This window comes from Trachurus japonicus, chromosome 7, assembly GCF_045865225.1.
Source record: "Trachurus japonicus isolate A0001 chromosome 7, Traja_1.0".
Lineage (NCBI taxonomy): Eukaryota > Metazoa > Chordata > Actinopteri > Carangiformes > Carangidae > Trachurus > Trachurus japonicus.
The window spans coordinates 9,561,405-9,586,150 of record NC_140913.1 but is presented as its reverse complement, the minus strand read 5'-3'; positions in this window follow the sequence as shown (position 1 = coordinate 9,586,150).

Sequence of the window (24,746 nt, the reverse complement as noted above, 5' to 3'; positions counted from 1 at the left end):
CTGAGGAAATACACCAAGCAACTGGCGCGTTTCTTCTCCTGCAGAAGCAGACTGTGGTCAACATAACGCCTTGGTTACAACAACATCGTTTTCCACTAAGTGGAAGGTAAGTTTGCTTGGTTTAGTTGATTTTATGTTTACTGTATGCATTTATAGTGTCAGTTTCTTTCCGGCGCCCATTTTAACCGATGTGTCATTCACACAAGACGCGCTGCGGCGTGCACCTTCACGGCCCCGGTGTCTGCTCTATTTGCTGTAATGAGTAGCTATGAGGACTGTTGTGGTAAACTGGGATGTGAGTGGTAGTCACGGATGCTAGCCGCCACCGCTAGTTAGCATCGGGCTAGCGGAAGTTAGCATCGTGCTAGCGGAAATTAGCATCGGGCTAGCGGATAGCATCCACTGCTTGCACTCACTAGCATCCAGGACAGCTAACAGTGCTAACAGCCCTCCTATACTCTGCTGTACGGAGCTCCTCCTGGGCTCTGTCATACACACAAGCTGCCACTAGCTACTCTTTCTGGGTTCTGTTTCACAGTGAGGATGGTGTGTTGTGCAGTTTCCACCAGAGTTTTGCATGTATTTAAAAAAAAAAATCTGTAACACCACACGTATTTTTCATCCACTTAACAATTATGCACTACTTTGTGTTGGTCTATCACATAAAATCCCAATAAAATAAATTAAAGCTGTTGTTACATGACAAAATGTGTAAAGTAAAAGTTCAAGGTGTATGAATACTTTTGCAAAGCACTGTATCATTCACATTTATTTATAAATGTTTTTTTCCCCTATAGGCTCTTCACTAATGCCCTGATGGTGACATCTAATATCAAGGGAGAAGACAAAGGTTTATAGAGCAATACAAGGTAAGCCCATATGTCATATCTTAACATTTGCTGAGATGGTTTTGTATGAATCCAGTATTGGTAGTGGAGACACAGGCTGCAGGTTGTCTTTGCATATTTCTAATTATTTGTCTTCTTCTTCTTCTTGTGCAGATAGAGCCATACATTTTGATGACACAGCCAGAGAGGACTTTATAAAGACACATGCTGGAGGAGAGGGATACACAGCAGTCACCCAGGACTGATTATCCATTGTGGAGAATCTTGTCACAGTTTTTTTGTTTTGTTTGTTTTTTTGTTAACTAGCTGCTATCACTTTTGTACATGTATTTTCTGTGTTAAGCATGCAGTAGTTGGTCCTGATTTGTAATTCTTCTCAAAACACATTGAGTTTATCACTTTCATTTTTATTGTGTTATATTTGTTGTTGTGCCACAGACCGAAGCAAGGTGGGCTGTGTAACTTTATGTATTTATTAGTATTTTACCAGCAGTATTAATTTCAACAGATACCAATAACTTTATTAGAATGACATGTTTGTGCCAGTGATTAAGAAAATAAAGATGGAAATAAATGAATGGGGATTGAATTGTGATTTATTGGTAAACCTGTGTATAACTGTAGTCCCATATTAGTTGGAGCAATTTAGCTGGATACTCTGACCATCTGTGAAAAAATTTATTACCACTAGCTTTCTTTACCATTGTGTTCCTGTAGGTGTCTAGTAACAGCTCTCAATTTATTTATTTCCAAATCCATTGGGAAAATTCTGGAGAGCCAATCAAAGTTAAGGTGCCCAGAAGGCTCGGGTGAAAAAAAGGAAAAATATGAACATTCTAATTTGAGCTTGTGAGATGTCTAACTAGGGGTTTTAAGGGATGCCGAATCCATTTCAACCATTAGTTTTGAGTAAAAATGTTTCCCTGACCATAAAATATTGGTATATTTGAGTAATAGTGTATATGGCAATGGGTATTGATAGATATCACGTGACGTCACACAGCGTTCGCAGCCGGTCACAGCGCCATCTTGGGTACCGACTTCCAAAGGCAGTCTATGGGCTGTGACATCAAATCTCACAAAAATAGTGGATAAACCTTTTTTTATTACATGGCTCTGTTGAATGTCGTATTCCGATAATTTATTGATATTTCTGATATTTATTTACATCTTGATTTTGCATTTAACAGTCTGTTATTCCTGTTTAACAGATCGTTGCTAAGTAAAATACACTAGGTAGGGACGCCGCTCTGATCAGCGCAGCACAGAAAAGAGAAACTATGCAGGATATTTACTTTCTGTTTCATTTTTTACCGTCATTAAACAGCTTGGGAGACATGTAGCCTACGCCAAGGGAGGCTGCCTCACTCTACTGAGTGTGAGCAGCACGTACGTTCACGTTGCTTTCGTGAATTGTAAACACACAGACGCCCCCTCGGTTTTAGCGTCCAGCAGTTTAGCAGCTAATTCAACAGCAGTGATGGATAACTGTACCGGAGAGGCTCAACAACTTCATGAGCTTCATTTGAGGAATAAACAGCAGCTTTTACCTGACGGGAGACCGACGCCTGAGCTACGGTAGCTAACAGCTAGCAGCTTTTACCTACTTTCTCTCTCTCCCTCCCTCCCTCCCTCCCTTTCTTATACACGCACACGCGCGCACACACACACACACACGGCCCAGGTTGTCTGTCATATCTGTTGTAAACCTTGTAATAACAGCTTGTTGAGTACAGTTAACACTATTGCTGCCTCGGTTTGAGTGTGGATTAATAGTTAACGGTTTGTTTAATGTGAGTGGTGGTCATCGCGTCCTGATGAGTTGGGTTTTAATAACAGCTGAGCTGATAACGTAACTGTGTAGATGGCGTGGATTGTGATGAGAAGGTGTTGCGCATTAAGACTTATTTGTGCAAACCATTGTGCAAAACCTGTTTGTTGTGCCTTTTTGCGTGATAAGATGATTTGCCGAATTCTTCTTCCATTCCTGCAGCCTTTTGTCTCAATGTTAACAATGGCAAAATGTCGAGATATTTTATTACTTTATGAAAATGTCTGTGAGTTAAAAAAGAAAAAAGAAGTGGGCTACGCATTTTTGATTTGATTTGGCTTTTCGTGTATTTGGTTAAACACATATAAGTAACAGGAGAGAGACAGTGAGCGAGAGAGAGAGAGAGAGAGACGAGGAGAGAGAGAGACGAGGAGAGAGAGAGAGAGGTCCGCTGGGTGAGCTAGATTAAGTTTTAACGGGAGAGAGAGCGGCGCACCGCGCTGTCAAAGATCGTCTCAGCAGAAATGGTGTGTGCTTTCAAGGCAAGGCCATCAAAATGAGAAATATCCATATCCAAACTACATCAGGCAGCAGTCTTCTAGTCAGAGAGGATGTGGCTGCACTGAGCTGAATAGAGGTTAACTCAGTGTTCGGTACCCAGCATGGCGGCGGCCAGGTGGAACACACCGTGACGTCACCTACTGATAAGTATCTATAGTGGTCAGGAGTGTTGAACCGATTCTAGCCTATTCTAAATAGATTCCATTCCAAAAAATAATAATAAAATGAAAATGAAAAAGAAGAAAAAAAATACAAAATGCTTCAGAAGAGTGATGACACTAACTGTGCACATGCACGGAATGCTCAGTACGTGGTTTCTATGGCGATGATGCCCTCTGGAAGAAGCGAGAGGGAGCACTGCATCGTTACATGGTAAACAATTTTGGAGGTACATGAACGATTTTAAGGTATGATAGTTACTTTTTGATGTTTTTCTTCTGCTAGGAAATGTTTTTATGATAGTAAATTAAGAAATGTATTAATATTCTCTTGTTTATTGCTTAAAAAGAACAACCATTCACTTAGATAATGTTAACTGACTAGGTAGCTTAGCAAGATCAGACATCCATAGGAGCTAGTTTATGTTGTAAAGTAGTAATATAGATAGAGCTAGTTTGTTTATATAATGGGCTCCACCTCCACTACAATTTTATGCTGCTCCTTTGTTTCCTCTCTTACATTATTGGACTAACTGATCAATCCAGGTGTGTCTGAGTAGTCACAATGGTCAGACACATCAGGATTAATCAGTTTGTCCAATAATGTAAGAGAGGAAAAAAAGGAGGAGCAGTTCAGGAAGTAGTGGAGCTGTGCATAGAGCCCATTAAGTTTCAGTAGGTCCCCAGGTGTCTTAGCGAGTCCATGGTCCATCATATTGGAAAGAAAATATAACAATTGTGATCAATAGAGTTGTGGCAACCTTCTTTACTATAGTAAACTTGGTCTAGTTGTATGGACCACTACAGTCTGTTTTGACAAAAACCATGACACTTGTCTATTTTAGCAGGTACAACATGGAATCGTATGGCTTGAGGTGCTTTATTTGTGGAGATCTTGGGACTATAAAGCTCTCAAAAGTTACCCCCAAAGGCTATCCTCAGATTTTAATTTATTCTGAGAGTGTGAACGACGCATCATTAATCAAAAGACTGCATGAGGACTGGAGGAACGGAGAAGACCCGAAGCTCACATATCATCTAGAATGCAGAACAGAGTTGTTCAATCATGCAACAAGTATATTCACTGAGAATCTTACATTTTTTTAGATTAATCATTCCACTTTTGCAAGTGACATCACAAATTAATTAAAAATACCTTTGACACATTATATTCTTTAGGCCAAGATGAGCCAGATCCACAACCACAAAGGATGAAAAGACGCAGAACGTCAAGTACTCCATGTGCTGGCAGCTCCTCGTCTAAAACCAGACCACACTTGGTCTACCATAATGTCTGCATCCTATGTAATGACAGCATTAACATTGACAAATGGAAAAGATACCCTGGTAAGTTGTCCTCAGAGTTTGAATGAATCATTTAAGTTACTTCTCCTCGCTGTAGCCTACCCCTCAAAGTCAGAACATTTAATCATACACATGTGTCTACCTATTATGCAGACATGGCTCGGAAGTTGTATCGTGCACCTGATCATTTCCACCAGGAACGACTGAAAAAGAGTTTGTTAGAGACAGCACTGCGACGAGGAGATGCCTGGGGAGTTGAAGTTGCAGGTCGTCTGTCTGGTATTATAGATCTGGTAGCAGAAAAGGCACTATATCATCTGCGGTGCAGAAGCGACTTTGAGAACCCAGTTACAAATTCTGAGGTATTGACCCTAATAATAATTATGTTAATGATGATATGGATATCTGTATACACAATACAGCTGTGCATTGCAACTCCAACACAGTAATTCTGTCATCACTGGACCAATATAAGTATTGCACTAATGTGTACCATTTACACACCCAAAAGTAATGACCTCTGGAGCTTTGACTAAAGAGTAAAGTTAATTTGTTTGAATAAAATTTTTATTTTTTCCTTCAGGTTGGACGGCCTATTGATGAAGAGAGACTGATGCTGTTTGAGAAGCTCTGCAAATGGATGGATGAAGACCTGGAACATGGTGTTACAACTCTTGCAGAGATCCACATGAAGATGGTGGAGCTTGACCCCACAGAGGACAAAAGTCTAGCATATGGACAGAGATATCTAAAAAGAAAGCTTCAGGATTATTATAAGGAGTCTCTCTACTTCACATCAGACGAGAGAAGAGAGGATATTGTCTGCCTGAAAGACACAACAAATGCAATCCTCCGAGACTACCGTCAACAGATCATCAACCCCTTGCACCCCCTTGATGATGATGAGATTAAAGAGCTCACAATTTCGACTGCCATCAATCTAATTTGTGGAGACCTGGCAAGAGTTCCTTTGGACAAGAAGCAATACCCTTCAGTGAACAGTATGACTGATACACAGAGCCAGCTTGCTCTGATTCCTGAAAGCCTAAAGCAGTTGCTGAAGCCAATAGTGAAAACAGATGAAAAGGTGGCAGTCTGGGGCCAGAATCTGCTGAAAGCCTACCGCCCTCGATCAGGAGTGATGCCCTCACAACTTGGACTCACAATTCAGCTTGACCACAAGTTTGGATCTAAGTGGTTGATCGACCGTTGTCATCACTTAGGATATTCAGAGTCATATGCTGAGCTCCATCGCTACAAGTATTGTTACTTGAGTGTGAAAAATGGGCCTCATACCACTGCAGACCAGGATACCATAATCACAGACAAAGATGAAGCTGGAGACGTGGAGATTGAGGAGGCAGAGCTCGATGCAGTCCTATCTACAGAAGAGCAAGAGGAGAATAGTCATGATGAGAGAGTGGAAGAAGATCCTCAAACCTCTGCTTTGTTCATTCCAGAGGAAGGCACAGTTCAGCAGTGTGTTGGGGATAATATAGATCTGAACATTATGTCACTAAATGGAAACAGAGCCTTCCATGCTATGGGTGTCATAAGGGTAACTTCTCCTGCTCCACAAACAAGACAAGATGACCTACTTGCTACTATCCCAAGAAAAAAGATGACTATTAAGGAGAAGGCAGCAACTCTCAAAGTAGCAGAGGTGAAGATTGTACCATATCTTCTGAAAAAGAAAGTAGGATTGGCAAACGTTCAGTTTGTTCCAGTAGCAGACCTCCACCAAGAACCTTCAGCCTTACAGCCAGGAGACATCGCTTGGATGGCAGGTTGGGCTATCAAGAATATTAACCCCAAATTCGAACATCCCAACTGGAATGGCTTCATGAAGTCGATACACCGACCACAATCTAAGAAGAAGTCCCTCATTGAGTTTCTTCCAATAATTGAGGGTGACCCAAACGAGTACAGTACAATCTACACTACACTCATGAAGTGCCTACAAAATAGTCAACATCCTGCTGTCATCACATTCGACCTGCCAATATGGTTGAAAGCAACTCAAGTAGTGCTCCAGTCTGACTTGCCCATCATCACAAGACTTGGTGGGTTTCATCTTGTGAAAAGCTTCCTGGGGTCCATCGGGGTGATCATGGCAGACTCTGGGCTGCTAGAACTGATACAGCTGGTTTATCCAGGCACCCGAACAGCAGAACACATCCTTTCAGGTGGCGCTTATGCCAAGGCCATCCGCTTTCATCTTCTTGCATCTGCAGCAATGACCAAGTTTCTGCTGAGAGATGTTGAGTTCAGCAAGCAAGAGTATGATGACATGGAGGACTTCATCAAGACTGCAAAAGAAGTGAAAATAGGTACCTGAAAATTCCCTATTCTGTAAATTGTAAACTATCTTTACAAATTGCAATGCATAATTGTATTTGTATTGATGTTTTATATTTATGTAAATTTTGAACTTTTAATCTTTAACAGGTTCAACAGATACACCAAGGATAGTCACTGTGTTTGAGGAGAGGATGGCAGAGAGGTTGAAGACCCTGGCAGAGGGAGGAAGGACACCAGCACTCTGGGTCTGGTACTATGGTAGAATCAACCTCATCAAGGTGTTCATTAGGAGTGAACGTGTCCCAGACCACACAGGTCACCTCAGCTGCATCATTGGAATGCTAAACACCTTTGCAGCAGCAGGCCACCATCAGTACGCAAAGGGAGCAAGGCTGTATGTGCAGCTCATGCAGCAGCGACAAGACAGTCTGGCATTCCAGGAAACTCTGACCAAATTCACTGTGTTTGGCAACCATGCAGTCAGGTTCTCAGACCATGAGTGGTCAGGTACATGGACTGACATTACCATAGAAACCACACTTATGTGTGAGGCGAAATCCTCCGGCGGTCTCAACAGAGGACGCTTCCGGAATGAATCTGCGCAGAAGTCATGGGTTCAAACACTGAACCATTTCGCATTCATTCATCAGGAGCTGGAAGGCCAGAAGAAATGTGGGGCACCTACCCATGCAGAAGTCAAAAGAGCACAGATGCAGAAAGACAATGATGCAGTCAATGCCATTGTTGGATGGTTGGAAGAGGTCAACCCCTTTGACACCACACGGGACAGGACAACCTTGGTATCCTTTTCAACAGGGTTTAGTAGCTCTCCCAGAGACCAAGTGAATGCAGATCAGGCAGAGGAGATTGGCAGAAGCATACAGGCCAAGATGGATGGGAAAACTGTACTCGACAAAATGGAAACAAAGTACAAGGTCAAATCCTTAGCAACCCTCAGATCTGGGCCCAAAGTCAATGGGGAGAAGTTGGTCATTGATTCACTCAGGCTCTTCAATCGCCTTATCATCATCAGTGAGCGTAAAGTCAGGACCAAAGAAGCTCTCCTATTTGAGTTGACCCCAACACCAATGTCTCTATTTGACAAAAACCAGCAGATGCGAAAACCAGACAAGGCTGCTCTAGCAAAGTTCCTGAAAGCATTTGTGGAACCCGTGGAGCAACCCCCATGCCCGAGCCTTGTGATTGATGGTGGGTGGCTGCTGCACAATGTCAAGTGGGAGGCTAACCTCACCTGGAAGGACATCGCTGAGAACTACCTTCGGTTTGTGAAGGCCATGGGGAGCCAGCACCTTCGGATCACTGTGGTCTTTGATGGATATGCCAACTCGACCAAGGACCACGATCACCTCAGACGGACAAAGCATGCATGCTGTGACATCCAGATTCGTCCAGACATCCAAAGCATTGTTCCTAGAGAAAAGTTCCTTGACAACAAGAACAACAAGGCCCAGCTCATCCTGCTACTTGCTGAGACATTCAGTAATAATGAAATCTATGTACAGCAATGCTCCGATGATGCAGACATCTATATCGTCCGGGCAGCTCTAGATGAGGCAAGAGAATCCCCTGTTGAGGTGAGAGCTGAAGATACCGACATCCTGGTTATGCTGATCCATCATATTGCACACCACTCAGTTTTCGTCACAACAGCCAAAAGTGTTTCGTACGATGTTGGAAAGATTCGTGACGCCCTCCCAGAAAAATACAGGAAGTACCTTCTCTTCTTTCATAGCTTCTCGGGCTGTGATACTGTTTCTGCAATTACTGGTGTCAGCAAACCAACTTTGCTAAGCAAGGTCTCCAAGACCACCCAAGCAACGAAGGCCATGGACGTATTCCTGGACATCCAAGCCCAGAAAGATGACATCATCACAGCCGGCTGTGAAATATTCAAATGCATTTTCCAGAAGACGCCAGCTAAAGACTTGGGGGACTTGAGATTTGAGAGGTTCAGCAAACAGGCCGCCACTGGGAGCATCAGACCAGAGAAACTGCCTCCGACCACAGAAGCTGCAGCACAGCATTCTCTCCGGGCCTATCTCCAAACCAGAGATTGGTTGCTGCTACAAAGTCCATCACTGGATGTCCTGGACTATGGGTGGAAACTGGGAGAACAAGGTTATATACCAGTCCCTACCACAGACCCCATTGCACCGGACTATCTCCTCAAGTTTATCAGCTGCAACTGTGAGGGGGACTGCAGTACACTTAGGTGCAGCTGTAAAAAGCAAGCGGTCAAGTGTATCTCTGCTTGTGGAAACTGTCATGGCTCATGCCAGAACAACCAGCCAGATGAGAAGAGTGAGGAAAATGGGGACTTGCATAAGTAGGGGTTATCCATGTATGATGCATTCAGTGTACAATGACATGTTGTCTTCTTCCCCCTCCCCATATTGATTTATAATTTTAAAAAAGATCATAAGAGTAAAAATATTTTTTTAATGAACAGCTTCTGTTCAGTTTTTTCCTTGAAACGAATGGTTGAAATGGATTCAGCACTCCTAAAAAACACTACATAAGCCAAAGACACACCAATAAGGCAATATTTTCCCCAGATTTTATTATAACTCACAACAGTTTGATTGTGAGTCATAATGGAATTTGACATCTCACAAGCCTAAATTAGAATTTTAATTTCTTTCTTTCATCACCATAAACAGCACACTCATGTACTGAGCATTCCGTGCATGTGCACAGTTAGTGTCATCACTCTTCTGAAGCATTTTGTATTTTTTTTCTTCTTTTTCATTTTCATTTTATTATTATTTTTTGGAATGGAATCTATTTAGAATAGGCTAGAATCGGTTCAACACTCCTGACCACTATACCCATTGCCATATACACTATTACTCAAATATACCAATATTTTATGGTCAGGGAAACATTTTTACTCAAAACTAATGGTTGAAATGGATTCGGCATCCCTTAAAACCCCTAGTTAGACATCTCACAAGCTCAAATTAGAATGTTCATATTTTTCCTTTTTTTCACCCGAGCCTTCTGGGCACCTTAACTTTGATTGGCTCTCCAGAATTTTCCCAATGGATTTGGAAATAAATAAATTGAGAGCTGTTACTAGACACCTACAGGAACACAATGGTAAAGAAAGCTAGTGGTAATAAATTTTTTCACAGATGGTCAGAGTATCCAGCTAAATTGCTCTAACTATATGTTTACAGGAGGTGGAGGATCTGTTTCCTGTTAACTTTCCTGTAGCTTCATCTGGCTCAGCAGCAGGTTTGAACTGGAAATGCATTACACCTTTGCATGCGTTTCCAGGTAATCTGCTGCTGAGAAAACCAAATGAAGCTATAGGAAAGTGAACTGGAACAGTCTGACACCTTCTGAAATGGGACTACAGTTATGCACAGAGCCTAGAAGCAGTATAAAAACAATGTCTAAAATTAGTTTAAATTTGATGCAAAAAAGGCGTCGAAACGACCACATTTGGACGTCAAATAGCCCTCATGCGGCGGTCCTGTGGACGTTCAGTGGATGTCGGTTTAAATTTTGACGCAGAAAAGACGTCTATAATGACCACATTTGGACAACAAATAGCCCTTATACGGCGGTCCTGTGGACGTCAATACTGGACGTTCAGTAGACGTCAAAAAAAGACGTCGTCTGGAGTAACAGTCTGCACCTTCAGGGGACCAATATTAGACGTGCAAAAATGACTTAGAAAAGACGTCGTTTGGACGTCTCTTTGCTCAGTGGGACAACCTCGGTGCCGGTACTCAAAGCCCCGAGAGTACCTGAAACATGTTGTGACTATCCATTACAGGTTTTCTCAGTCGCTTTAGTGTATTTCTCAGATCAGAATGAAAATTCTCATAACTATTTTCTTTTTTGTATATTTTTGGGGCTTTTTCATGCCTTTATTTGATAGTACAGTCGAGAGAGACAGGAGGAAATGGGAAGGCAGAGAGAGGGGGAAGGGGGAACGCCTACACGAGGACTATAGCCTCAATACATGGGGCGCCTGCTTAACCCACTGCGCCACTCGGTGCCCCAAAATTCTCATAACTATTAGTTCAACCTCCACAACATTAAGTCATTTGTGCACATCATAGTAGCAATTTCTCATTACTTTGAACAGATTTGCAAATGCTTTTGGACATGTATCAATTGCTTTGATACAATTCTCTGCTGTTTTTTAACATCATCATTTGCTCATGTCATGTCAGTCAAAATGAAATACAGTAATGTGTAACTTCACTGTAGTTTTCAAATGGCTGTACAAGTAGTGTATAGTGCTGTCTTGAGGTATAGTGTCACAAAGATCTGACTTGTTTGCATTGGAAAACACTTACAGAGTAAACTGTCATAATGAAAACATGACGAAGCCATTCCACTATAGCTTGTTCATAAACAATGGTGTCAGGACTTCTCATTTTGATGACATTGACATGAATACTTGCTTTTGAGGAATAAACTATCCATTTTGAGCAAGTGACGCGCTTTTGCAGGTTATCCAGGTTTTGCAGTTTGTACTAATTGTTTTGAGAAATGCATCTGTTGTGCAAATGTTAATAGTGATGTGAGAAAAGCATCAAAGCGACTGAGAAAAACTGCAAGGTTGGTATATACACGGAACAGACAAAGGTTTAGATTGTGACAAGCTCAAATTGTCATGCTTAACTGAAGCTAATACTGTAAAAGCTTAACCCTGACAAGCAGCAAACACACCAACATACATCAGTCACACTGAAGAGCACAGACTATGTCAAGATAGATATTGGATGGATGGATGGATGGATGGATGGATGGATGGATGGATGGATGGATGGATGGATGGATGGATGGATGGATGGATGGATGGATGGATGGATGGATGGATGGATGGATGGATGGATGGATGGATGGATAGATAGATAGATAGATAGATAGATAGATAGATAGATAGATAGATAGATAGATAGATAGATAGATAGATAGATAGATAGATAGATAGACAGACAGACAGATAAAGTACACAGGATTCAAGCATATAATAAACATATAATCCTAGTAAGAGGTGTTTTAACAAAAGCATGTTCTGGTTTTCATTTGGCCTCTACTTTCTGCTCCAGTGGTAATATTGTCTTCTGATAATGCCAAGGATTTGATTTGTTTGTGCTTATTGCAGTGTTTCTTTAATCAGATTTGTGCAGATGGCATGTTGGGTCACTTGGCTACATATGCACAGAAGCTACACATGCAACAAACAGCAGGATATCTTGGTTGACCTGAGGACAACATATCCTTGGGGCAAATCCACCCATATTTGATGCATCTAACATAAATAATGAAGTGAGGAAGTAGGTTGAGGATAAATGATCCAGACTTAATATACTGTACAGTATACTGTATGTATTTTCTTCACCTAAATGCATGTCTCAGACATGACACATGCATATACCATGACGCATGCAGCGCGCTCTGAAAGGATGCAAACATCGCTCTGTCTCTAATCTTAGCAGCAATTATGAAGCATAAAAAACATGGGTCACCATTATACAACTTTTACATTTTAGTTCCTTTGGAGCTGTTCTTACACAACACAGTGCAGGGACGTTAAAGTAGTGCAGCTGAGTTCATTTGGCGCAGACCAAGGTTCTGGTCTGTTTCGAGGTCACACTTAACCCATGACAAATGAAGCAAGAGGAGTTATGTACAGACTGAAGGAAACCATTGACTCATTAATGTGAATACAGTTTATATTTTTCTGGAGTCACACAAAGTTCATGAGCATTGCTAGCCCAGGCCAGATTTTTAACCTCAATATATGGACCATGTAGAAACAGGCATCTTTCACTGGGACATTACTATGGGATAGCTGCTTTGTGATTGCTACACTTAAATGTTGCTACACTTCTTTATTTATGCCTCTGTGCTGGCAACAGCCTGAAGTGGACATGCTATGTTTATGGGTTGTCTGTCCATTTGTCCCATTCCTGTGTATGTGTCATCAGAGTGAGGTCTTCAGGGAACTTCCTCAAATCTGGCACTTTGGCAATTTGGTGTTCAAAGCTCAAAGTTCAAGATCAGAAGAAGATTTTTTGGCTATAATTTAAAAATGCATATACTGATTATGGCATAATGTAACTTTTTTTTTTTTTTTTTTTTACATAAAGATAAGGTCAAAGGTCGACTTCACTGTGACACATTGACTGCTGTAACTTAGAAAGTAGTGACCATACTTCCTGCAACTTTAAGGCAGTTTTCGTGAATTACTTTTATATTTTGCCATTATATTATATTATTTATATATTATCTTATTACATTATATTTGTCACAGAGATTCATAGTCCCCTGGGGATTAATTCTAACGACTTTGATGTTTGAAGTTGATGTTCTTTTTGTGGAATAGAGGCTACACCTCTCATCACAGCCCGCCACCCAGCCCCCCCTGGTTTCCTGGTGGCTTGGGAACTGCACGGAAGCAGAACAGTGCTTCCAATTCACTGCACCTCCTCTCCATTAAGGCAAATAAACTACTTTCATTACAAGCACCATTATTACTGAATGAGGCAGAGGAATAACTCAGTAATAAGACACACCAAGGAGAGAGAGCAGGATAGGTGGGGAGGGAGAGAGATGCATGGACAAAGAAACCAGCAGATCTGAATCACCTTTAACAACACAAACACAATACAGACAATACAGTTTTTTTCATTGGATGTCTTCATTGTCACCTTTTTCACCCTCTCGCTCCTGTAGAAAATGACGCATGTGCTGATGTCACACTCCAGGTCAGGGGATATTTTCTTTTTTGGTTTCAGTTGGGCACCAACTTGTTTTTGGTTAAAATGCAAATTTGTTTAAACAGGCCCAAATAGACCTGAACTGAGGTCCAGACGTGGTGTTGACAAATCCCTTTGCCAGAGAGATGTGTGGTGGCTATTTAATCTTTTTAAAATCTAAATTATGGGATGGAGTTAGTCTTGATATTTGAATGGCTACAGCTGGCTGTACTGAATTAATACGATGAATGAATATAGTGAATGAATAGGGGATTTTGTGAATAAACTGAAAGTCAAATGATATTTTCAGTTCTGAATCAAGGACGGCCTCTACACATTGCCTCAGACTATGAATGCACAAGACGCTTTTTTTTTTTTTTTTACTAAGAATATGTGCAGAATGATGACCTTTTGTGTATGTGTGTGAAAGAAAGAGAGAGACAGTGCTACAGTCTCAAGGTTTGATGCTGTATAGAATGAAGCAATTCATACCAACGTTTCTGAAATAATAAATTCAGACTCTGTACAGTTCCAGCAGAAAAGGTGGTTTAGAAATGGCCACAGAACTTGAGAGTTTCAGATGGAAAATAGCTTCTTGAGAGACCTATTCAAAGAAAACCTTTTAAAACTCTACAGTCACATTGTAACTTTGTTCTGAGAATGAAAGGATCACATTTACTGAGATATACATTCCATAAGAGCCGTGATAAGCTTCAATTTGTACAGGTGTTGCTTGATGTAGCTCTTCTGGCAGGTTTAGTTAAGTCAAACACATTGTGTGGAATAAAATGATAGACCTCAATGTCCTGAAATGTCAAACCTTGATGTTAAGGATGGAGGCTTCTGTTGGTGCTGCTGAGATGATGTACTATCATCTCCTTTGTATTCTTATCTCCAAGATATAGCCTTCCTGGATACCCAAGGTTTGAATATGAGACCCATGAATGTGAAGGGTCATCAGGCAGTAACCAGAAGTTCAGAAATACTCAGAGGCAGGAATTTGCAGGTATACACGCTGAACCAATGACAGTTCTCATCGGATGGAGGCACAGCTCCAAAAGTCAAATTCTGAGTTGAATGCCATGGGAATCCACACAAGAGTTTATTGAACATTTAAAACCACAAACTCTTCAACCTCCTGGAGTTCTTAGGATAAATCCTCTGGGGAACAAGGATGCTTGTACTCTCCATCCATCCATCCATCCATCCATCCATCCATCCATCCATCCATCCATCCATCCATCCATCCCATCCATCCATCCATCCATCCATCCATCCATCCATCCATCCATCCATCCAGTCATTCAGTAAAAAATCCCAGGAGAGGGGCGGTGTGTAGGTCAGGTGGTAGTGCACCTGTTGAGGCTATAGTCCTCACTGCAGCCGGCCCCGGTTCGAATCCCGCGTCGAGCAGCCCTATCCTGCGTGTCATTCCCCCCCTCTCTGCCTCCCATTTCCTGTCTCTCTCTCAACTGTCCTGTCCATTAAAGGCAAAAAAGCCCCAAAAATATACTTAAAAAAAAAAAAAAAAAAAAAATCTCAGGAGATTAGGAAACAAACAAATGTACCAACAACAGGAACACACCGTTTCTCTCTATTATTTTGCCATCACTTCTTACACAAAAGATGCAACAAAACTGCAAATAGCATCTGGAGAAAGAAAAGATGATGAAGTGACATTCACATGGGTACTAGATATGGGCCCCAGTTCGGGATTCTGCATTAATGTGTTATTTATGTCAACAGAATGGGAGGAACATAACAACACCCCCTTTTCCTGAACTGAGGGTCTTCAAGCTTTCTATTCTCTATAAGATGGTTAGCCCAATGTATAGCTCTGCGCGGCACGGTGTTGCCGCTCAGCAAGAATGTTCTGGGTCGGCTTCAGGCCTTTGCATGTTCTCCCTGTGAATCAGTGGGTTATCTCCAGATTCTCTGGCTCCTCCCATAGTCCAAGGGCATGCACTATAGATTGATTGGCGACTCTACATTTCCAACAAGTGCGAATGTGAGTGGGTGATGTTGTTCGTCAACCCTGTCATGGACAAGCCCTCCATGGCCTGCATGGATAAGCAGTATAGACGATGGATGGATGGATGAATGGATGGATGGATGTATAGCATGTGTACAAATTGCTAAATCACAAACAGAAATTGGTGATTGCCTTTACGACCTTTCTTCAGATATTGTGTTGACTGTGTCACAGAGTCCTGCCATCTCCAACGTAGAATTACATGGCTCACAGAGACAGTTTGTCCTGCTCAGCAGCATCTCGCTCTCTCTCTCAGTCAGTCTTCAGTAGGGTCAAGGGTCTCCGTTCACTCCGTTCATCTTTGCATCTCCTCTTCCTGCAAAGTGGTTCAAAGCCAAGCAGCCTGCAGAATTGACTTGACTTGTTTTATGTTTTCCGTGGAGACCGAATCAAAGTGCTGCTACTTGAACGTGGGGAAAATTCATCCTCTAATCCTTGTGCACAAATTTGACCTGATACCATCTGCAGTCCTCAGAGATCAAAGGTTGATCCTGCATCTATGAATTATACATTGTCAGACATGTGGCGTGTCAGGGGTTATTTATGTATGTAAGCAATGGAGATCTGCTGGGGTTGCACGGGCATCCCCAGCAGAGAACGCAAAGCTCTGCAGCATTTACAGCTCAATATGTATACACTCAAGTGCCAGTCTGTCAAGGAACTAGTGTCACCTGAAGACAGACAACATACACAAGGGTTTCTTATAAATTGGTTTGATTAAAGTTGTAAATATCTAATGCATATGATGACTAAAGAACACTTAAGCAGGATGAGGATGAAATGCTTTTTGCCATGAGGATGAAACTGAACAGCAATGTTGCATTAATTCAAATCATTAAGAAACAATTGTAGCACAAGTTGAAACTCATCCATAATTGGAAAATCCTCTTCCCTCTAGTCGTTACTGCTCTTTAAAAACTCACTCTGAGACCACCAGGGCTCCTTTCTCCGGGAACACGACACAAGAATGAGAAAGATGATAAGGAACAGGCTGGAGAAAAAAAGAAGACGGCACCTGCTTGGAGAAAATAATTCCCTCTGACATCTATGCAAATCCATTAACACACAGCAAGGTTAATTGCCTTGAGCTACACACATATGAGCATCACCTGCAGAGGAGGGGAGAGAAGAAACACTGGCACTTGATCTTTTCTCCATACCTGCCTCTCCATAAAGGGATTCCCTCTGGAGTGAAACATGTCAGTGAATAAAAAGTATTGAACACGCAGCGTTTTCACCTGAGGCCAATCTCAAAGATTACAGAGCGGGACTTTCTGCACATAATGAACATACATTTGCTTTAATTACATTCATTCATTAGAGCGAACAGTAAATTCATTTTGGTCCTTGCCACCAAAGAACCATAGAGTTAACAGAGAGCGGGGAAGAATTAAGCCCACATGGGCACTTTGTGTGTCTGGGCCTGCAGGTTTTAACCACTTTTGAATCACTGAATCATTTTCCTTTGTCATGTAGATCATATCTTCACTTAGCTGTTACATCTGGAAGAAAAAAACTCTCAGTGGGTCAAACCTTTGTTCTGTCCCTCTCTTTCCTTCTTTCATAAATTAAACTGTTTTAATACGGCCATACATTTTATTCCTCCTGCTTTCAAACATTAAGCAGCAATTTGATCATGGCTCATAAATGTGACATATGACAAGGAGAACACTTAAACCCAGGCAACTCTGCATGAATATACATGTACACTCACCTCCCACTTTATTAGATACACCTGTTTCACTGATTATTGCAAACAGGTCAATCACATGGCAGCAACTCAATGCATTTGGACCTGAAGACATGGTGAAGAAGATCTTCGGAAGTTCAAACTGAACATCGGAGTGGAGAAAGATAGATAAAGGTAATTTAAGGAACTTTGAATATGACATGGTTGTTGGTTTGAGTACTTCAGGAACTACTAATCTACTGGGATTTTCATACACAACCATCTCTATAGTTTACAGAGGCTGGTCTGATAAAGAGAAAACAGCAGTTCTTCTGTGGAAACGTTTTTGTTGATGCCAGAGGTCAGAGGAAAACGGCCAGACTGGTTCAAGCTGATAAAAAGGAAAGAGGAACTCAAATCACCACCCTTTACAACGGAGGTCTGCAGAAGAGCATCCCTGAATCACAACACACTGAACCTTGAAGCAGATAGTCAATTATATATTTTTATTATTTTTCAAAAATCACTCCAAAATCCCCACAACAAACAAGTACACAAGCTAAACAATAAAAACAGCAACATCAAAACAAAACAAAAACAGCAACAAAACACACAGCCGAAACAGGAAACAAACAAGCAAACAAACACACGAAGAACAAAAAAAAACAAAAAAACAAAACAAAACAACAACAACAACAACAAACAACACTACCCAGACATTTACAAAAATGTGCTAATATGTTTCGCAATGGGGCCCCAGACACAGTCAGTCTCCACGGGTGGTGTAACAGTACCCGGATTGCAGCGAAGCCTTTCTAGGTGTATCCCTGAGACCATTTCCCTTAGCCACCTGGAAAAGCTAGGAGGGTCAGTGGCCTTCCTGTCGTTAAGTATCAACCTTTTTGCCACCAACGTGCCAAATCTGATGGTCACCTGCATAGGGCGAGGGAGTGAAAAGAAAGTGAAGCAGATAGTCTACCGCACTAGCAGGTGCCACTCTGTAAACAACATGGAGCATGGATCCATTCGGCTTCGTATGAACGTTTCAGGCTGGTGGTAGTAGTGTCAAGGTGTGGGGGATGTTTTCTTGGCCTGCTATGTACCAGTTGAGCGTCCTTTTACGCCACAGCCTACCTGAGTGTGTTTACTTCAGCTGTCCTCTACCTGCTGTATATGGAAGTGATCAAATGGATCCAACATTGGACGTCGTTCTTTTTGGTCATTGACATGGAACACTGTGACTGCTTGGAAAAGATACTAATATGATCACTTCTCCACACACTTTCCTTAGTCCACACTCTCAATCATCTGTTCATTACCTGTCAGTAACCAAAATCATTGAGAGCTTCGTCTTTGGTGATGAAACACTCAAACAGCGGCGTGCAAAGCGAGAGCCTGCTTGGTGGCGCAGCATGAGAACACATGACGTTCACAGCTGTCTCTCTCTCTCTCCTGCAGTGACTTTAACCGTTTACTGACAGTAATTAACTCGCATCCTGTTTTGTTGACGCTCGGCTCTGCAGAGGAAATCCTCCCCTGTGAGTCTCCAGCTGTTGGCGACAGTCGCCTCGTTAATGTGCCCGCTGATGTGACTCTGATTCATGAAACCTGATTGGTTTAATAATGATGGACAGTGAGACACCTAATCTCAGGCAACACCATCAGATCTCATTCATAATAACTATTATTATTTGGAATAGCGGGTGGGGTGAAAATGATTAGAGGTGTTAAAGACTCCCCTGAAACCACAGCTGGTAGCTGCTCAGATTAAAATCCAAGTTAGACGGCACGGAGATTTATACATTTCAGTCAATGTGGTGGTGATGATGATGGTGTGTGGGAAATGCTCAGCAGCCAGTCCTGTAACTCAAATCCATTTTAAAGGGACAACGAGGAGTTTGTATTTGGTTATAAAAAAGTCTCATATTAATGTGGATGAATCTATATAGCTACCCACACTTGTTAATGGCTCCATTTTCGATAAATATACTTTCGATAAAGTAGGAAATGCTGGGCGGCCCGCCCAGCATTTCCTACTTTCGGTTTTGCGGACGCTGCCCGGCGGGCCATAGGAATAACGCCGCCGAATCGCCTTTCATTCTTGATGAATGAAAACATTTTTGGCAAGACATCCGTCTTGCTCCGGTCCAACAATTTCACCATGCGCATGGAGGCTCATGGGAAATGTAGTGTGAAAACACTTTGCTTTCCAAAACTCCTCGTTGTCCCTTTAAATGTAATCAATCTAAACCTTTGCAGGTAAGAAAATATGTTATTTGCTTTAACAAACATCTTCACTCAAATGAAGCTGATTGGACTATAACTATAGTTCAGGAACCGGTAAGGAAACAAATGTCTTCCCATGTTAGAATTCAGACCTCGCTGCCGCCTTCACATCATCAAACCAATGTGAAAATAAAGATTTCTGTCATTTGTATCACACAATGAAATGAAAGCAGACTTGTGGGAATAAAAAAGACGAACAGTTGGAGAATTGGTGAAGATTTTTCAAAAACGGCACAAGCCCACCTGCGGTGCGTTGATGTGTCAGGAGACTTCTGGATCTCACAGCAGAGCTGAAATGAAAACTCCTCTGATGTCGGATAGAGTTCAGTTTTGATAAAGGTGGTAAGCTGTCATTACTTCAGCCCACAGCAGCCTGCTGCTTTTTCAGTAGAGCTTTTATATGATCACTGTCTAAGGTGCAGATCCTTTAACCCCCACCCAACCCCACCAATGATGTGGGGGAAGTCTGAATGCCCATGTGTCACACTGATCAGCAGGACTCCCACTGCTGGACAAAGATGTGAAGGCCTGCAGTCATTTCAAACATAAATGTTATTTCAGGGAGTTTTGTCAAAGAGGCCATGTGTAATTGCTTCACTGTCTTGGGTCATTTTCTGCCTTGTGCTGAGTTGATTTTGTGCTCCCTGCTAAGTGAGCAAAGAGACACTGACATTGTGGGACAAAGGGGGTAAATCCCATAAATATCGCTCTTTAATAAAACTATGTCGTATTTATGTTCTCCAACGCTTTTGCTTGTGCCATTCATGCGTCATGAAGGTTATAATTGGTGAATGTCGTAATGAGTTTATGACATTCATATAACTGATCTCATACCGGCTGCAATTTGACATAAATCAGTTTTATTTTTATTATACTACTCTGAATCCTGAGTGGGGATGTTGTTGTGTCTTGTGCTTATTTCGGTCATTAAATAAAGAACTGTCACTGTGCATGAAAGCCATCTCGACCAGCCGTATAGCTTACCGACCAGTGAGAGGGCACGGTGCTCACAGCTTTCTCTTCCTCATTGGACTAGTCCCACTTTTTCTTTTTGATGTATTTTTTTTTCATTATAAACCAGGTCTGGGTTAAAAATATAATAAGTATTAAAAGTTCAGTCTATAGAGAAATGCCTACAACCTTTATTCAGCAACCTTTAAATGAGCCATTGGGACTATTGCAGCTTTGTGATGTCATGATGAGGAGAAAAAGTGTAAAATGTCTGACCTTTAATTTAACATTTAAGAAATAACATTATATATTACATTAGAAATAACAGCGTTTTGCAAACAACTGGCTGGCTATTTTTATTTATTTTCACTGAGGAGTGACTGTATGTTTGTTGGATATAAAGTTGTTTATTTAGCAGCTGTAGTCGATGTTAGAGAGCAGTCAAGAGCATAGCGTAGCAGAGTCCATCTTCTCTTGGCTGTCATGTTTGCCAAAGAAAAACAAACAACTGTGTATGGTCTGTGAAGACTAGACCATTCTGGTAAATGATTGTATTTGTGTCCTGTATGGACTTCAACAGACACTGTACTTATAGGAAGTGCAAATGCTCAGTATAGGCTACTACTCTGCGTGTATAATAGTTTCTCACCACGTCTGTGTTTGTTCAGTATGGGCACCGTATACATTGTGGATTCACCACTCACTCATTCTATACGCACACTATAACATACACCTTCATAAAATGTCAAAAAAATTTCATACTGTCCCCAAACCATGCTAATTATTTTGGCACCAAAATTAAATTGAGTTACGCTAGGCAGCTAAAACGCAGGATAGTGTCCCTTTACTGAACATCTCGAAGGAGCTTGTGGGCTGAGACGTTGCATTGTAAGTTTACAAATTCAGTAACAAGTATTTTGTCTGAGTCTTGGTTGACCACACTGTTTCAAAAGCTCCACTGGTTGTGGTTCATACAGTGTGGATGTGTTCTCAGCTCAGCTGACATCTTTTTCTCAGTGCTGTATTTCCATGGGTGGATTTACTGAAGTGGGCAAATGTTTATGTAGAAATGCAGAAACACACTCACGTGTTCTCAATACATATATCCAAAGATGTTGTTAGTACATAACCTTGAGCATGTGTAAACATTATTAGCACATATCAATACACAGTTTGGCAAAGGATATAAATCTGTGAGGGCCAAAGCAAAACCAGGGAAGCTGGCCCAAGGCAAAAAACTTTGCCCGCTGCATGTTAGTGGCTGGTAGCTTGCTGTTGCGGTGAATAGATTAAAGCACTTCACATGCACAACAGGCAGAAAGGATGGAGAAGCTAATATAGCTGTTTAGCTCAAAGGACGTGCACGCTAGAGGCCATGGAAGCAACACCAAGTGTGTGGGCATATGTTTTCAACTATAAGTGTTTTCGTACATGTGCGCATTAATGTGTTTGAATAATATCGGAGTGTGTGTGTGGGCGAAAGAGAGGTGGAGGAAAGGAGTGGGAGAGAGGAGTGATGAAATCAAGAGGTAGAGAATGAGGGAGGGGGGATCTGACAGCTCAGTTTAAACAGAGGCTTGCACGCTCTGCCCCCGGCGGGCACATGGAGTCTCTCTGAGCATGCATGTGTGTGTGTGTGTAAATCCTGATGTTCTTTTTCTGTGTGTCAGCTCCACAGGGGGAAAGCCACCTGCTAACTCCTCATCCACTGACCGCTGTCACGCTTTATCCATGTTAGACGCTTGTGTTCGTACATGCGACTCACTCGTCTCCGGGCCTGCGCGACAGGAAAACACTCTGAAATAAGCTGTCTCCAGTGTGAAAAGAGTTCGATATGATGAAATTGAAAGCACAAGGTTTTTCTGATGAATTCATTTCACATTCCATCCGAGAAGATGATGTTAATGCCCCACGAAAATATTTAACGGCCGTGTCTATTGTGTACCTTAGGTAGGAAGAAATAAGCTCTGTAGCTATTTGGTTCATGCCCTCAGATATTTTATCATACTGTTGGCGTTATGACAAAACTGTCAAGATAAAAATGAACCTGGGTGATCATCCATCAAAGCTCATGACACAAAAGTATCTGGTCTGTATGCTGACAATAGACCATTTTTCATGACAGCCCACTTTATTTTGCAGAAACCCAGAGAATGTCATTTTTCAACATTTTCCAACCACCCCATCCTCCAAAAAAGCAATCTTTCTAATGCATCAGGGCACAATACAGAAATGTGTTTGTCTCCTGTATAAGCTTTCCTTGCATACATAAAAGACTTAGGAAAAGTGTCAGCTATATTCTTAACAGCTGTGCCTGTCATTAAAAAGATTGCTCATTTTAATACGGTGCCAAAACCAAATGATGACCTTCAGACGTGGCACGAGCAGCGGGGCCGTGGTGAGAGACTATACAGCTTGTACTATAATTTGATTGGACAGGAATTCTGAATAAGCTGATGGCTGGAGATCAACGTGACCCTCTGAATAGATCTCAGTGTATGGCCTTTTGATTTTATATTTGGTGGCGCACTTCCAAGGAGATCCTCGCATCCTCGCCCTCTTCATCAACGCAATGCAAATCCTGCTGAAGTAGTCAGATTGGGTTTGATACAAGTGCTTGTGAAGGATGGTGGGGGGGTAGGGGGGCGGCTGAGACCATGTGGTGAGTGGGTGAGGTAGAGACGAGGGAATGGGGGGGGGGTTGATGGCAAGTGGAGGGGGAGGGGGAAATGAGTAGTTGAAGAAGGTATTTGTAAGGAAGAAATGGGGGTTGGTGTGTGTGTGTGTGTGTGTGTATGATGTGCATGGATGTGAGTGTTTATGAGTGTGTGATGGGGGATGGGCAGTGCATAACGGAGGGGGTTGGGATGATCAGTGGAAGTGGTTAGTGGGTGTGTGTGAGATAAATGGGCAGGGAGCTGTTATTGATGATAATTAATAGAAGACGATTGCGATTTATGACCAGTCCTTCTCCATTTAGAAATAGAGGTGTCAGCAGCAGCTTCTCTTTGGTCCTAGCGTGGAAAGATGTTGAAAGACAAGGACAGAGAGCAGTGTTGGAGTTTGTCTAAAGCAAATACACCTCTTTTTCTTGACGTATAGATGAAATGAGTGTTTAATGGGTTTTTTTCTCCTTTATTACAGCCAGCTCAGTGTTTCGTGGAAACGCAAAACACTTGCAACGTCGTTGACTAAAGTCCAGAAGTCCCTTGTGATTGTAATATCAAAGGTATGCGTCATTTCTTCTTCTTCTTCTGACTTTATTTCCAACATTGTTTTACCAGAAAGAAAAACCTCACTAGTGAGTCACAACAGGAATCTGGTTATTCACAAGTTCAATCAACCTACTTCTCAGTTTGACGTCCGTCCTCAACAAAATACAAACAAAATTCTAGGTCAAGTTTTTCTAGTAAATTTTCAGGATGAACAAGTGATGAACATTACCTCTAAGGCGACGAGCTACTGTGAATATGCAGAAACAAAGTGCTGAGCATTACTCATGGGAGCACCCATTAAATGCTCTGTTGTACTCAATAACAGCTGTTTCCAAACTGCCAAATACTGTGAAGCAGCGAGGGGTGACCTACAGTATAGTGGTTTCATGGATCGAAGTATGTGTGTTCAGATACACTTCTCCTCAAGGCTGTCCATCATGTTGTGCATCCTGGTAGTGACAGACTTGAGCTTGTGTGAAGAATAAAGAAAGGGAGAAAGGTTGAATTCCTGCATGAGTTGCACTCGTGATATTGTGTTGGTACAGTTAAATCATGTTCAACCAGAAAAAACAAAACAAAACATGTTTGCCCGATTTTATAAAATCTTAATGTCTTATTGTTTTTCTTTATTCATATTTTTCTTTTCCCATTTTAAATATCATCTTAATGTTTCATTTTCTATGTATTCCCATGCCTCTTAAATTTCTAAATGGTGCTGTATATTTAAAGTTGTCTTTAAAGTATATAAAAATACTCTGGAAGGCTGGAAGAGACTTGCTCGCCGAGAAACTGTAGTTCAGACTTCATGCCCCACCCACCACGATAGGATGAACAGTGATGGAGCACAGTGTTACCAATATGTTAACTGCTGGAGGAAACATCACAAAGTCTGTTGTGACCAAA